The 11,433-nt window shown below is 36.9% G+C and overlaps 1 pseudogene; it reads right to left on the bottom strand.

The window, feature by feature from the left end:
- Nucleotides 1-1,079: 1,079 nt before the first annotated feature.
- On the bottom strand, nucleotides 1,080-1,532 carry LOC129469603 (iron-sulfur cluster assembly 1 homolog, mitochondrial-like; annotated as a pseudogene).
- Between the last annotated feature and the right edge of the window lie 9,901 nt (nucleotides 1,533-11,433).

Here is an 11,433-nt window from a genome sequence, read left to right as displayed (position 1 = left end):
CCAACAGCATGATTCTGGGTTGCTACAATATTTTCTCTTCTACAAACCATTGTTTCAAACGTTAAGGAAACAAGATGGTAATTCACATAAAAGAATTTTAAAGTATTCTTCCCACTCAAAATAAAAATAATATGACCTCCATCAAATTATAAAGAAATTCTATCAAAATGTTGACCAGATAAAGAAGTCAGAACATCTGCCTTCACTGACTGACTCAGAGGGCAGAGCATGTATGTCACCTACAAGGAAGGGGAGATGGGGGTAAAGCCCCTGCTCTCCGCCTGTGGAGGGGGGGTGGACAGGAGCCCTTTGGCTTCCCTGGGGTTTTGCTTCCTTACACAGAGAACTGAGGGAGGTGGGCTAGATAGCTTTTAAAAGACCCCTCAACGGAAAGAATCAAAATCAGCTTGAGATCTCATCCCTGAGCAGACATATAGGGTGGCAAAAGAAACAGATTAAAAAACAGGTGGATGAAGTCTTTCTCACCTTTTGATACCATCACTCAGCACTAATCTGTACTACAATTCAAGCAAATCCTTGCCTGGTACTATTAAAGGGTCCACAACAAGACATCTGACAGTGAATTTTTGATAAAAATGTAAAAAGGCTATGTTAAGTTTGGGTGGAAAAACAATGTACCACCATGTTACTACCAGCAGTCAGGATGTCCTGTCTCTGATTTTAGGAGTCACCAATCTGGATGGGAGAAATGCTGAAGGGGATGCATGTTCAAGCCGTTCAATAGAGATCTAATGAGTGCACATGGTTCAGGAAATGGATAAACAGGTGCCCAGGAAGGCAACTTTGATGAAACTGCTTCTAAAACAAATGATGCAAGAGGGTTAAATGATTCAAAGAGAGTGATGTCTTCTCACTTTCTGTCCCCTACAGAGAATATAAATATCATTTCTTCTGGAATCTAACTTACTGGCTTCATTTTCAAAATGCATCAGTTTATTTTCCTTACAAGGCAGCCACAAGTTAAGCACGTGACAGTCACATGGTTTCTTCAGTGAGCCCCAGGCTTTCCATCAGCTTTCCTGGAGCCTGTGGCCAGAAGAATCCTGAGATGTCAAATATTAACTTTCTCCACAGCCACAGGTTCCTTTCATGTTGGGTTATTGAACATAACTCACTGGATAATTTGTCTTCAACATAGTCCATTTCTGTTCCTAAAAGTGTTAGCTGTGCTTTCTTTTTGGTGAGTACTCTGACTCCATCTTATCTAACTTCATCAGAATCTCCTTTTGTCTTTGTATATTCTAGAGTATAAGAAAGGCCATTACAACCCCTGGTTCGGACACCAACTTTTACACCTACAAGCTCAGGCTTATCTTTAAGAAATTGTTTTATCTTGTTTAGTGCTGAAGGTGTGAGGGTGAGAGTGCCCGGGTGGGCTGCAGCTTCCTCTTGCTCAAAACCCGGACAGTTGCCCGGACTAAGGAAGCGACATCTTTGCCGTCGCTGCATCCCAATGCCTTGGGCTGGAGCTGCGCCACCTCAGCCTCTCTCCATGGACACGGCGGGCACATTTATACGTACACATAGATTTTCCCGTAGGATAATTATGCCCTAAAAAATAAGCCAGTCTTTTATAGCCTTGAATACCAGTGTGTTTTTTCCTCTTTCAAAATGTATGTCCTATCAGTAATATTTATTATTATTATTATTATTATTATTGAGATGGAGTCTCGCTCTTACACCTAGGCTGGAGTGCAGTGGTGTGATTTCGGCTCACTGCAACCTCTGCCTCCCAGGTTTAAGCCATTCTTGTGCCTCAGCCTCCCCAGTAGCTGGAATTACAGGCACTGCACCACCACGCCTGGCTAATTTTCCTATTTTTAGGAGAGGTGGGGTTTCACCATATTGGCCAGGCTGGTCTCAAACTCCTGAGCTCAAGTGATGTGCTCGCCTCAGCCTCCCAATGTGCTGAGATAACAGGCGTAGCCACTGCACCTGGCTCTATCGTAACATTTATTCACTTCCACAAATAAACTAGTTTTATGCCGAAATGTACGGTATATTTTGCGTATATTTTTCTTTTGCTATTATTTTTATTTAATTGCATCCTGAGTGCATGCTTATTAATTTAAAAAATAAACACCACAGAAATTTTTTAGGTTCCATACCTGAGAGTCCCTCTTCACCTCCAGCCATGTACCTGGTTCTCAAAAGTAAGTTCTGACTCTCACGCCCAAATTTGCTGGGCCAAAAAATTTACGTATATATGTTTTAACCTTTATATTTTAAAATATTTACTTCCTAATATGTCTTCTATTCAATATAATACATGCACTTGTAAAACAGTACAAAATGGTATTCTATTCAAAGCAAACAATGGCCTCTAGCTAAGGATGGTGATTTGAATTCATGTCTTTATTTGACACCTTCTGAAATTCCACCAGGATGACAGCTTATAAAAAAATGCACCAATGCCAAAGCTCAAAGAATAACACAGGAAATAATAGTTACACACTGCTGGAAACTGGAGAATCCATGGACAAGTGGTAACTGATGAATTAGCCAACTTGAGAAAACATAAATCTAAACTGGCATTGCTAGAAGCTGACTATCAAGTTAATCTGCTTTGTTAAACCTCATAGCAGAAATCAAAGGCATTGGATACTTCTGAAAGAGATGGTGAAGATGAGGAGATAAAAAGCAGTTCCAACTGCAAGATTTTCTAAGTAGGTAATTCCCAGATGCCCTCCTAATTTTTAGCCCTCACCAATGTTAGTAGAAGACTGAGGTTTACTCTCCAGAAAATTTCTGTGTTTCTCTTTGCTGTGGAAACATAAGTACATTGAGGGTGAGAAAAGTGTAGTAAATAGATGGACTCTCAGAACACTAGTAGCTAAAATTACTTCTGCAGGAAGGGAAATGGAAAAGTCTTCCCTGAGGTTTCTCACCATCTCCAGAGAAAATTACCCATCAGTCACCCCACATGAAACCCACACTCAACAAGTTTCTGTCACAGTCACAGATTGCAAAAATCTTTTTGTTGTCAGGTTGATATGATGTGATTGGGTAGCCAAAGATCATGCCATTAGACATCTGGAGAAAGTTTTTATCATGAAAGGCAGAAAGCAACATCAACAAAAACAGCAACAACAAAATTTGGGGGAAATCAGAGATGATGCAGGGATATAAAAACTAGAATTTAAAAACTCATTAACATCTTAAGGAAGATAAAAGAAAATTTGTTTCTATGAAGGAAGAAAAGTATGTTGCAAAAATTGTCTTTCAAAGAACAAGAAAGATGGCATGTAAATTTAAAATATGATAGCAAAAACTGAAATTCAGTAGAAAATTTAAATGATAAAGTTAAGGAAATTTTCTAGAAAATAGGATTTTAAAAAAGGGATCTAAAACAGGAAAGGAAATATAAAACAAAATATCAGCCTGAGTGAAGCACATCCAGGTAAATGAGTTTCAAAAAGAGAAAAGAATAAAAATGGAATAAAAGAAATTATAAAGAAGTAATTAAAAATAAATTCACGAAGTTGAAGAATATGTCTTTTGATTTAAGGTTCTTTTGAATGATCAGAACGAAGGATTAAAAAAAATCTCTTCAAGGCACATATTAAAATTTCAAAAACTAGCGACCCCAAAAAAAAAAAGGAATCATGCTCCTGGAAATAAAAAAATAAAACACAGTAAAACCAAGAGCAAGAATTGAAAAAAGAGAAATGAGAATTGAATTTAAATTCTCAACAGCAAAATCTTCAATATTCTGTTAGCAAATTATTTCCAATCTAAAGAGCAATATATAACCAAAGCATCAATCAAAACATGAGGGTACCATTTCTACTTCCAGCTAGTAATTATATTTGAATGGTCTTCCTGCTAAGGACAAGCAGGAAAACTGGATAAGGTACTTTTTAAAAACCTGTGGGAAGGCACTGGAAAGCTACTAGGGCAGTGAGTACTTGAAGGACCAAAATCCTGGAGGAAAGGGAAACCCAAAGACCTGTGCCTGACATTTAGCCCTGCTTTCTCCTTGACACACTTGCAAATACTAAAGCAGCGCCCTGAAAGAATGAGCTGCAACTAAGAGAATGAAAAGCTGAGCAAGTGTTAAGCAACCTCATGGGGCTGGGAGGAAAAAAAAAATGGATTCTAGGACCCACCAAAGAAGAGTTAAGGTAAAACATAAAGTTTTCAGTTGAGACACCTAAGAGACCATTGCTTAAAGTGAATAAATAAGAAATAGACTAGACATTGCAATAAGTGAAACCTGCCTCTCAATTCAATCTCACAGTATTGAGACGATCAGTTTCTATCCTATTTACCTGTTAGTAGTAAAAGTAAATGCTGTCTGCAAGAAGTGTCATCATTCAGAACTTCCAATTGTCTCTTTTTTTTTTTATGCAGATTCTCTAGGGCCCTATTTAAAAATAAAATAGCAGGCAGGTAAAAGATAAGAATTGACTGAAAAAATCTAGAGAAAAATCAGAAAATGGTAACCAATCCACAGGGAAGTCAGATATTGGTGGTATCAGACACAGACTTTAAAACTAGAATTAATATGGGCAAGAAGTTAATGAAAAATTTATAATTTTAGCAGAGAATGTGAAACTAAACTATGAATTCTAGAAGTAGAAAATAAATACAATCAAGTATACAAAAGACACAGTTTAAGAAAGGATTAACAATTTAGAATGGGGGCATAGAAAAGTATCTCTAGAATGAAGAAAGGAAACAATGAAAGGATAGAAAATAAAACAAGAATATAAGAGATATACAGCACAGAGTGAAATAATCTAATGTATATGTAATTGGAGTTACAGGAGGAGAGGAAAAACAGAATGAGACAGACCTAGTATTCTGTAGTAATTGAAGAGGTAATGTTCTACAGTTTCTCAAAATGGATAGAAAAAAATTGTGCCCAACATTCACAAAGCTATATGAACTTCAAGCAAGATAAATACAAAAAAGGAAAACCCACCAAAAAACAAAAGCAAAAAACCCAAATACAGGTACATCTTAGAAAACTTCTGAAAATGTAAAATAAAAAGATAATTTAAAAAATAGCCAGAGTAGGCCAGGCACAGTGGCCCATGCCTGTAATCCCAGCACTTTGGGAGGTCGAGGCAGGAGAATCGCTTGAGCCCAAGAGTTCAAGACCAGTCTGGGCAATGTAGGGAGATCCTGTATCTACCAAAAAAAATTAAAAATAAATAGCTGAGAGTGGTGGTGCATGGCTGTGGTCTCAGCTACTCAGGAGACTGAGGTAGGAGGATCACTTGAGTCCAGGAAGTTGAGGCTGCACTGAGATGTGATCACTCCCCTGCATTCCAGCCTGGGTGACACAATGAACCTCTGTCTCAAAAATAAATAAATAGCCAGAGTAAAAAAGATTACCTTTCAGAAAATGAAACAGATGAAGTAAACCAAGAAATAGACTTGGAAATCAAGATACATGTGATCTAGCCAGGTAGATTGATAAAGTGTACTCCAAGGTTTTTACTGAAAGAATCTCAGTGTATTAGCTACACCCCCCTGACCTAGAAATTAACTTGTCCAGAGTAGGGAATAAGATAGTAGACATCCAACATGTTGAAAGTTTCAATGTGACTGTCTTCTGTATTTAATAGATGACAATAGGAAATGCAGAATTAGGCTTTCTCATTTCAATGGGAAATAATAGGATTCTTGAATAATCAAGAATGGTGTTGTGTAACTGTCAATTGTTACACTGGTGGTGTGTAACTGTCAGAGACACTGGAGGCATCATTTACTTCAGTAAAACCTTGGAGTGCAGGGTTTTATTTTATTTTCCACTTCTAGAATCTATGATTATTATTATATATTTATGTTCTCTGCCGAAATTATACATTTTTCATTAATTTATTGCCCATATGAATCCTAGTTAGTAAAGTCTGTGTCTGATACCACCAATATCTAAATTTCCTCTGAATTGGTTACTATAGTCAGAGTGTTTCAACTTGCAGAGGTCTTAGCAATGGCTAATTGATCATAGAGTCCCTAGAAACTAAATAGATGGGCCTATCAAAGGGCTATTTGACAATTTAAGCAGAATAATTTTAGCTCAAGTAAGCAGAAACCTGGCTTAAGTCACTGCAGAAGAAATTAATGGACTCTTACCTACATTTAAGGTCTTTTTCTCAAAGATACTGGTCTCCTTGTCAAATGAGGGACTCTATCTCAATGACCTGCTTGTTTTTTTTTTTTTTTTTTTTTTTTTTTTTTAAACCATATGTCTTAGCCAGTTTGGGCTCCTATAGAATGGGTGGTTCAAACAAAAAGCATTTATCTCTCACAATTCTGGAGGCTGAAAGTTTAAGATCAGGGTGCCAGCATGGTCAGGTTTTTTTTTTTTTTTTGAGACGGAGTCTCGCTCTGTCACCCAGGCTTCAACATGTCCTTCCTTGGTGAGTGCATGCAGGGAGAGTGGTAGCTCCAGTCTTTTTCTCTTATAAGGACACTAATTCCATTCTGGGGGCTCCACTCTTATGACCTAATTACTTTTTGAAGTCTCCACTTCCCAGTACTATCCCACTTGGGGTTAGGGTTTTAACATATAAATTTTGGAGAGGATACAAACATGCAGTCCCATTAAACCATAAATTACAGGTATATACTACAATTCTCCATCAATGCCTTCTCCAGAAGGGGGGCTCTGGAGCCCTAAGAGACATTGCCATCCAAACTGCCCATAGTGCACTTGAGTATTATCTCATCCACTGGATCATAAAATTAGAAATGCACAGCTGTGTTTCCTTACAAAATGGCAAAGGTATATAGGACTGAACAGGTATAGGCAAAGAATGAGAGGATTCTCTTAATCTTTGAGTATCCTCTTCCTGCCCCTCCAGATCCCCTTTCCACCATTATCAACTTCTTTTATGCATTCCCTGGAATGATCTTTTACTTTGGTTTGGCCAAAAGGAGACACCAGCAAGAGATCAAAGGATGGGAGTTGATTGAGGTTTGGTTGTTCCCTGGCTCCCTTTCTGCTGTTCTGCTGATTGGCAATGGCCATCCTCTTTGGGAGGTCACACTTTCTGCCTGGAAGCCCTCTCCTACAGCTAGTATGGGAATGGTTCTGTTCCCAGTTTCCATATGCGCTTCCCTTTGACCCCTCAGACCTAGGAAGGTAAAGGGTCCCACTGTTTCTGGCAAATTGGTGTGCTCTGTTCCTGCTAATTTATTTTAACCCTCTTCATAATCTTGAATAGAGTCCTTTATTAAAATTTCTTTAATTACCTCATTTGGCAGTGCCATCTGTTTCCTGTCAAGACCCTTCTCATATAATTTCTAATTTAAAATGCAAACTTTATTATAGTATTTAATTATCATATATATGAGTCTATTTCTGAACTCTATTCACTGGTGTGCTTAAATGTTCTTGCACCAATAACACATTGTTGTAATGAATCTAGTGTTATAGCATAGTTTTATATGTGATAGGGCAGCAGTTTTTCAACTTTTTCGCCTCAGGAACCCCTTGTACTCTTAAAAGTTATTGAGGAGTCCAAAGAGATCTTGTTTATGACAGACAAATTTATCAACATTTCCAATATTAGAATTATACTGGAGACATTTAAAAAATTTGATTATATATAAAATAACCATAATAAATCTATTATGATTTAACATATTTTTTGAAAAAATAACTATTTTACAAAAATGTTAACGTTTTATTGTTTTAATTTTTTCAAATCCTTTTAATATTTGGCTTAATAGGGAAGACTTGTATTTTAACATATGTATTTACATTAAATCGGTTGCTATATATTGTTTTGCTTGAACTATATAAAGAAAATTTTACCTCATAATGATATGTAGTTGAAAAAGGATAGAATATTTTAATAGCCTTTTCTTTTTCTTATTTTATTTTATTATTATACTTTAGGTTTTAGGGTCCATGTGCACAATGTGCAGGTTTGTTACATATGTATCCATGTGCCATGTTGGTGTGCTGCACCCATTAACTCGTCATTTAGCATTAGGTCTATCTCCTAATGCTGTCCCTCCCTCCTCCTCCCAACCCACAACAGTCCCCGGAGTGTGATGTTCCCCTTCCTGTGTCCATGAGTTCTCATTGTTCAATTCCCACCTATGAGTGAGAACATGCGGTGTTTGGTTTTTTGTCCTTGCGATAGTTTACTGAGAATGATGTTTTCCAGTTTCATCCATGTCCCTACAAAGGACATGAACTCATCATTTTTTATGGCTGCATAGTATTCCATGGTGTATATGTGCCACATTTTCTTAATCCAGTCTATCGTTGTTGGACATTTGGGTTGGTTCCAAGTCTTTACTAATGTGAATAGTGCCGCAATAAACATATGTGTGCATGTGTCTTTATAGCAGCATGATTTATAGTCCTTTGGGTATATACCCAGTAATGGGATGGCTGGGTCAAATGGTATTTCTAGTTCGAGATCCCTGAGGAATTGCCACACTGACTTCCACAATGGTTGAACTAGTTTACAGTCCCACCAACAGTGTAAAAGTGTTTCTATTTCTCCACATCCTCTCCAGCACCTGTTGCTTCCTGACTTTTTAATGATGGCCATTCTAACTGGTGTGAGATGGTATCTCATTGTGGTTTTGATTTGCATTTCTCTGATGGCCAGTGATAATGAGCGTTTTTTCATGTGTTTTTTGGCTGCATAAATGTCTTCTTTTGAGAAGTGTCTGTTCATGTCCTTCACCCACTTTTTGATGGGGTTGTTTGTTTTTTTCTTGTAAATTTGTTTGAGTTCATTGTAGATTCTGGATATTAGCCCTTTGTCAAATGAGTAGGTTGCAAAACTTTTCTCCCATTCTGTAGGTTGCCTGTTCACTCTGATGGTAGTTTCTTTTGCTGTGCAGAAGCTCTTTAGTTTAATTAGATCTCATTTGTCAATTTTGGCTTTTGTTGCCATTGCTTTTGATGTTTTAGACATGAAGTCGTTGCCCACGCCTTTGCAAATAATTGTTGATTTTCTTTTATCTTATACCCAACTGCGACAAACAATAGTATCTCGATCATTTGTAATGTAGAATATGGAGCCACATCAATAAATTTCTTGTATTTAAAATCCATTGGTCTATCTTTCACTCAGAATGGATCTTAGACACAAACATGGTTTTGTAGCATCATGCGTTGGTCATTTGGAAAATATTTGTTTCCTGAGGTATGTAAATCTTAAAAATGTCAATGTAGTAGACAATGTCAAAAATTATAGTTAAGATAACCAGGCGTGTCAGTCATCAGAAAAAATTCAGCTATTGGGAAGCTCTCAAACTTATAGTGGCAGATACAAGTTTTCCAAAATGAAAGATAAAATTATATCATTGACAAAAAATCATGGCAACTGTCTTCTTGATGTGACAGTCTCACTTCATTTATTTTTTGAGAAAATATCTACCAAATATCCCAGGCCTGAATAATCATAGATCATCCAGTGCTTACTAGAGGCAATGTACAGCATAGTGATTAGAATTTGGGGATCTCAAAGTGAGACATGTTTGGAAGCAAATTCTGACTTGACTACTTATTTTGAAGATATTAATACATTCTTGCTACTCCCACTCTATGAGATACAATAAATCTGACACCCTTGAAGCATATAAGCAGGTGCCCAATACATTGTCATTGATCTGACTGCATTAATGAATAGATAGGGACAAAATGATCATACATCTGTCTAGTCAATCATAGACCAAAAGGGCCTTGAAATCGCTTTCTGATTCATTTTACACACATTGTAGTTAAAGTTAGGTCAGGAAGAAGATAAGGCAGATATCCTTGTTTCTTAAAGACAAACTTTAATGTGGTCATATAATCACAACAATATCTGTTCTCCTGTATGCAGAACACCACTAATATACACATAAGTATCTAAAATAATACTATTTTTTGAGTTTATATATATATACATACATATATATATATATATATATATATAGAGAGAGAGAGAGAGAGAGAGAGACACACAGAGAGAGAGAGTGAGTCTTGCTCTGTCGCCCAGGCTGGAGTGCAGTGGTGCGATTTTGGCTCACTGCAACCTCTGCCTCCTGGGTTCAGGTGATTCTCCTGCCTCAGCCTCCTGAGTGGCTGGGATTACAGGCACGCACCATCACGCCTGGCTAATTTTTTGTATTTTTAGTAGAGACAGGGTTTCACCATGTTGGTCAGGCTGGTCTTGAACTCCTGACCTCGTGATCCACCCACCTCGGCCTCCCAAAGTGCTGGGATTACAGGCGTGAGCCACAGCGCCCAGCCGAGTTCTTATATTTTTAATCACATTTTTGAACTCCTGCCAAAATTTAAGTAGACAACAGGAGATAGAGTACACAGCATTTTTCCAGAGAGAGAGAGTCAAATATCCAGTGAGGAAAGGAAATAACTTCTTCTGGTTCTTATTTTTCAAAAGAGTAAATAAGTCTTGTTTATTTTTTTTGAACAACACATCAGACATTTAAAAAGAAGAATCTGAAATTCTATTTTAAGTTCGAAAGAATAAAAAACGTTCTGTGTGCTATTTCAATACATCCTTTAGTGTCACTTGGGTCACAATCATAACAAAACAGTTATCCAAAAAGAAAATTTAGATTTTTAAGTGCTCTTATGGAAGTGTTTTATAGAAAATTATGCTCAGTGGATGTGAAGATCAAAAGGTACCTTCTCTTTGCTATTGCAATAAAGGAGCATATGGTAGCTAATTATGCATGCTGTAGATTTTTAAATTCTTTTTTCTCTTTCTATTCTTTTACTTTAAGAATAAGCCTTTCATATATTTTCAACGACGGGCATATGTCTAAGTAACTAAGAAGGCAAGTAACCAACTACGTTTCTCTTGTAGAATTCCTACATGATCAGTCCAGCTGGGGAATATTTTCTTTCAATTGGTTGCCCTGTTCTCTGAGAGGCCTCATGCTACAGAATATAATACATACAATCACTACTCTAGCTCTTTTAATTTTTGTGATCTTTCAGTGTAAGGCCAATACTGATTGATATTCATTCTTCCAATTTAGAGAAAGCAATTTTAAAACTCTGGCAACTTAAAAAACGTATTTCAGTTTTTTGGCATGGCCTATCTCGTTGACTTTATAGTATTCAAACCAAAATATAATAACTTCTCTAGCCTGTATCCCCTAAGTGTTCTTGGAAATCTCATTCAGTCAGGAAACAGTCTCATATTTCAGTCATACAAATCTACCTTTTCTTTAAAAAAAAAATGAAGGTGAGCTCTGAATTCTGAATAGGAAAGTAGAACATGAAATGTAAACATGAGTTAAACTTTTCAAATGTCAGAAATGAAAGGACTTTAGACATTGTTCAGTTCAATTTTCTCAATTTGGCAGATGAGAAAATTTTCTTAGAGAGGTGAATGATAACAACTACCATTACGGACTACTTTTTGAGAACTAAAGATTTCGTTAAGCACTGTGCATTTATTATTCCATTAATTC

Source organism: Symphalangus syndactylus, chromosome 20, assembly GCF_028878055.3.
Source record: "Symphalangus syndactylus isolate Jambi chromosome 20, NHGRI_mSymSyn1-v2.1_pri, whole genome shotgun sequence".
Taxonomy (NCBI): domain Eukaryota; kingdom Metazoa; phylum Chordata; class Mammalia; order Primates; family Hylobatidae; genus Symphalangus; species Symphalangus syndactylus.
The sequence above is the reverse complement of the archived record's forward strand: the minus strand, read 5'-3'. Positions and strand labels throughout refer to the sequence as shown.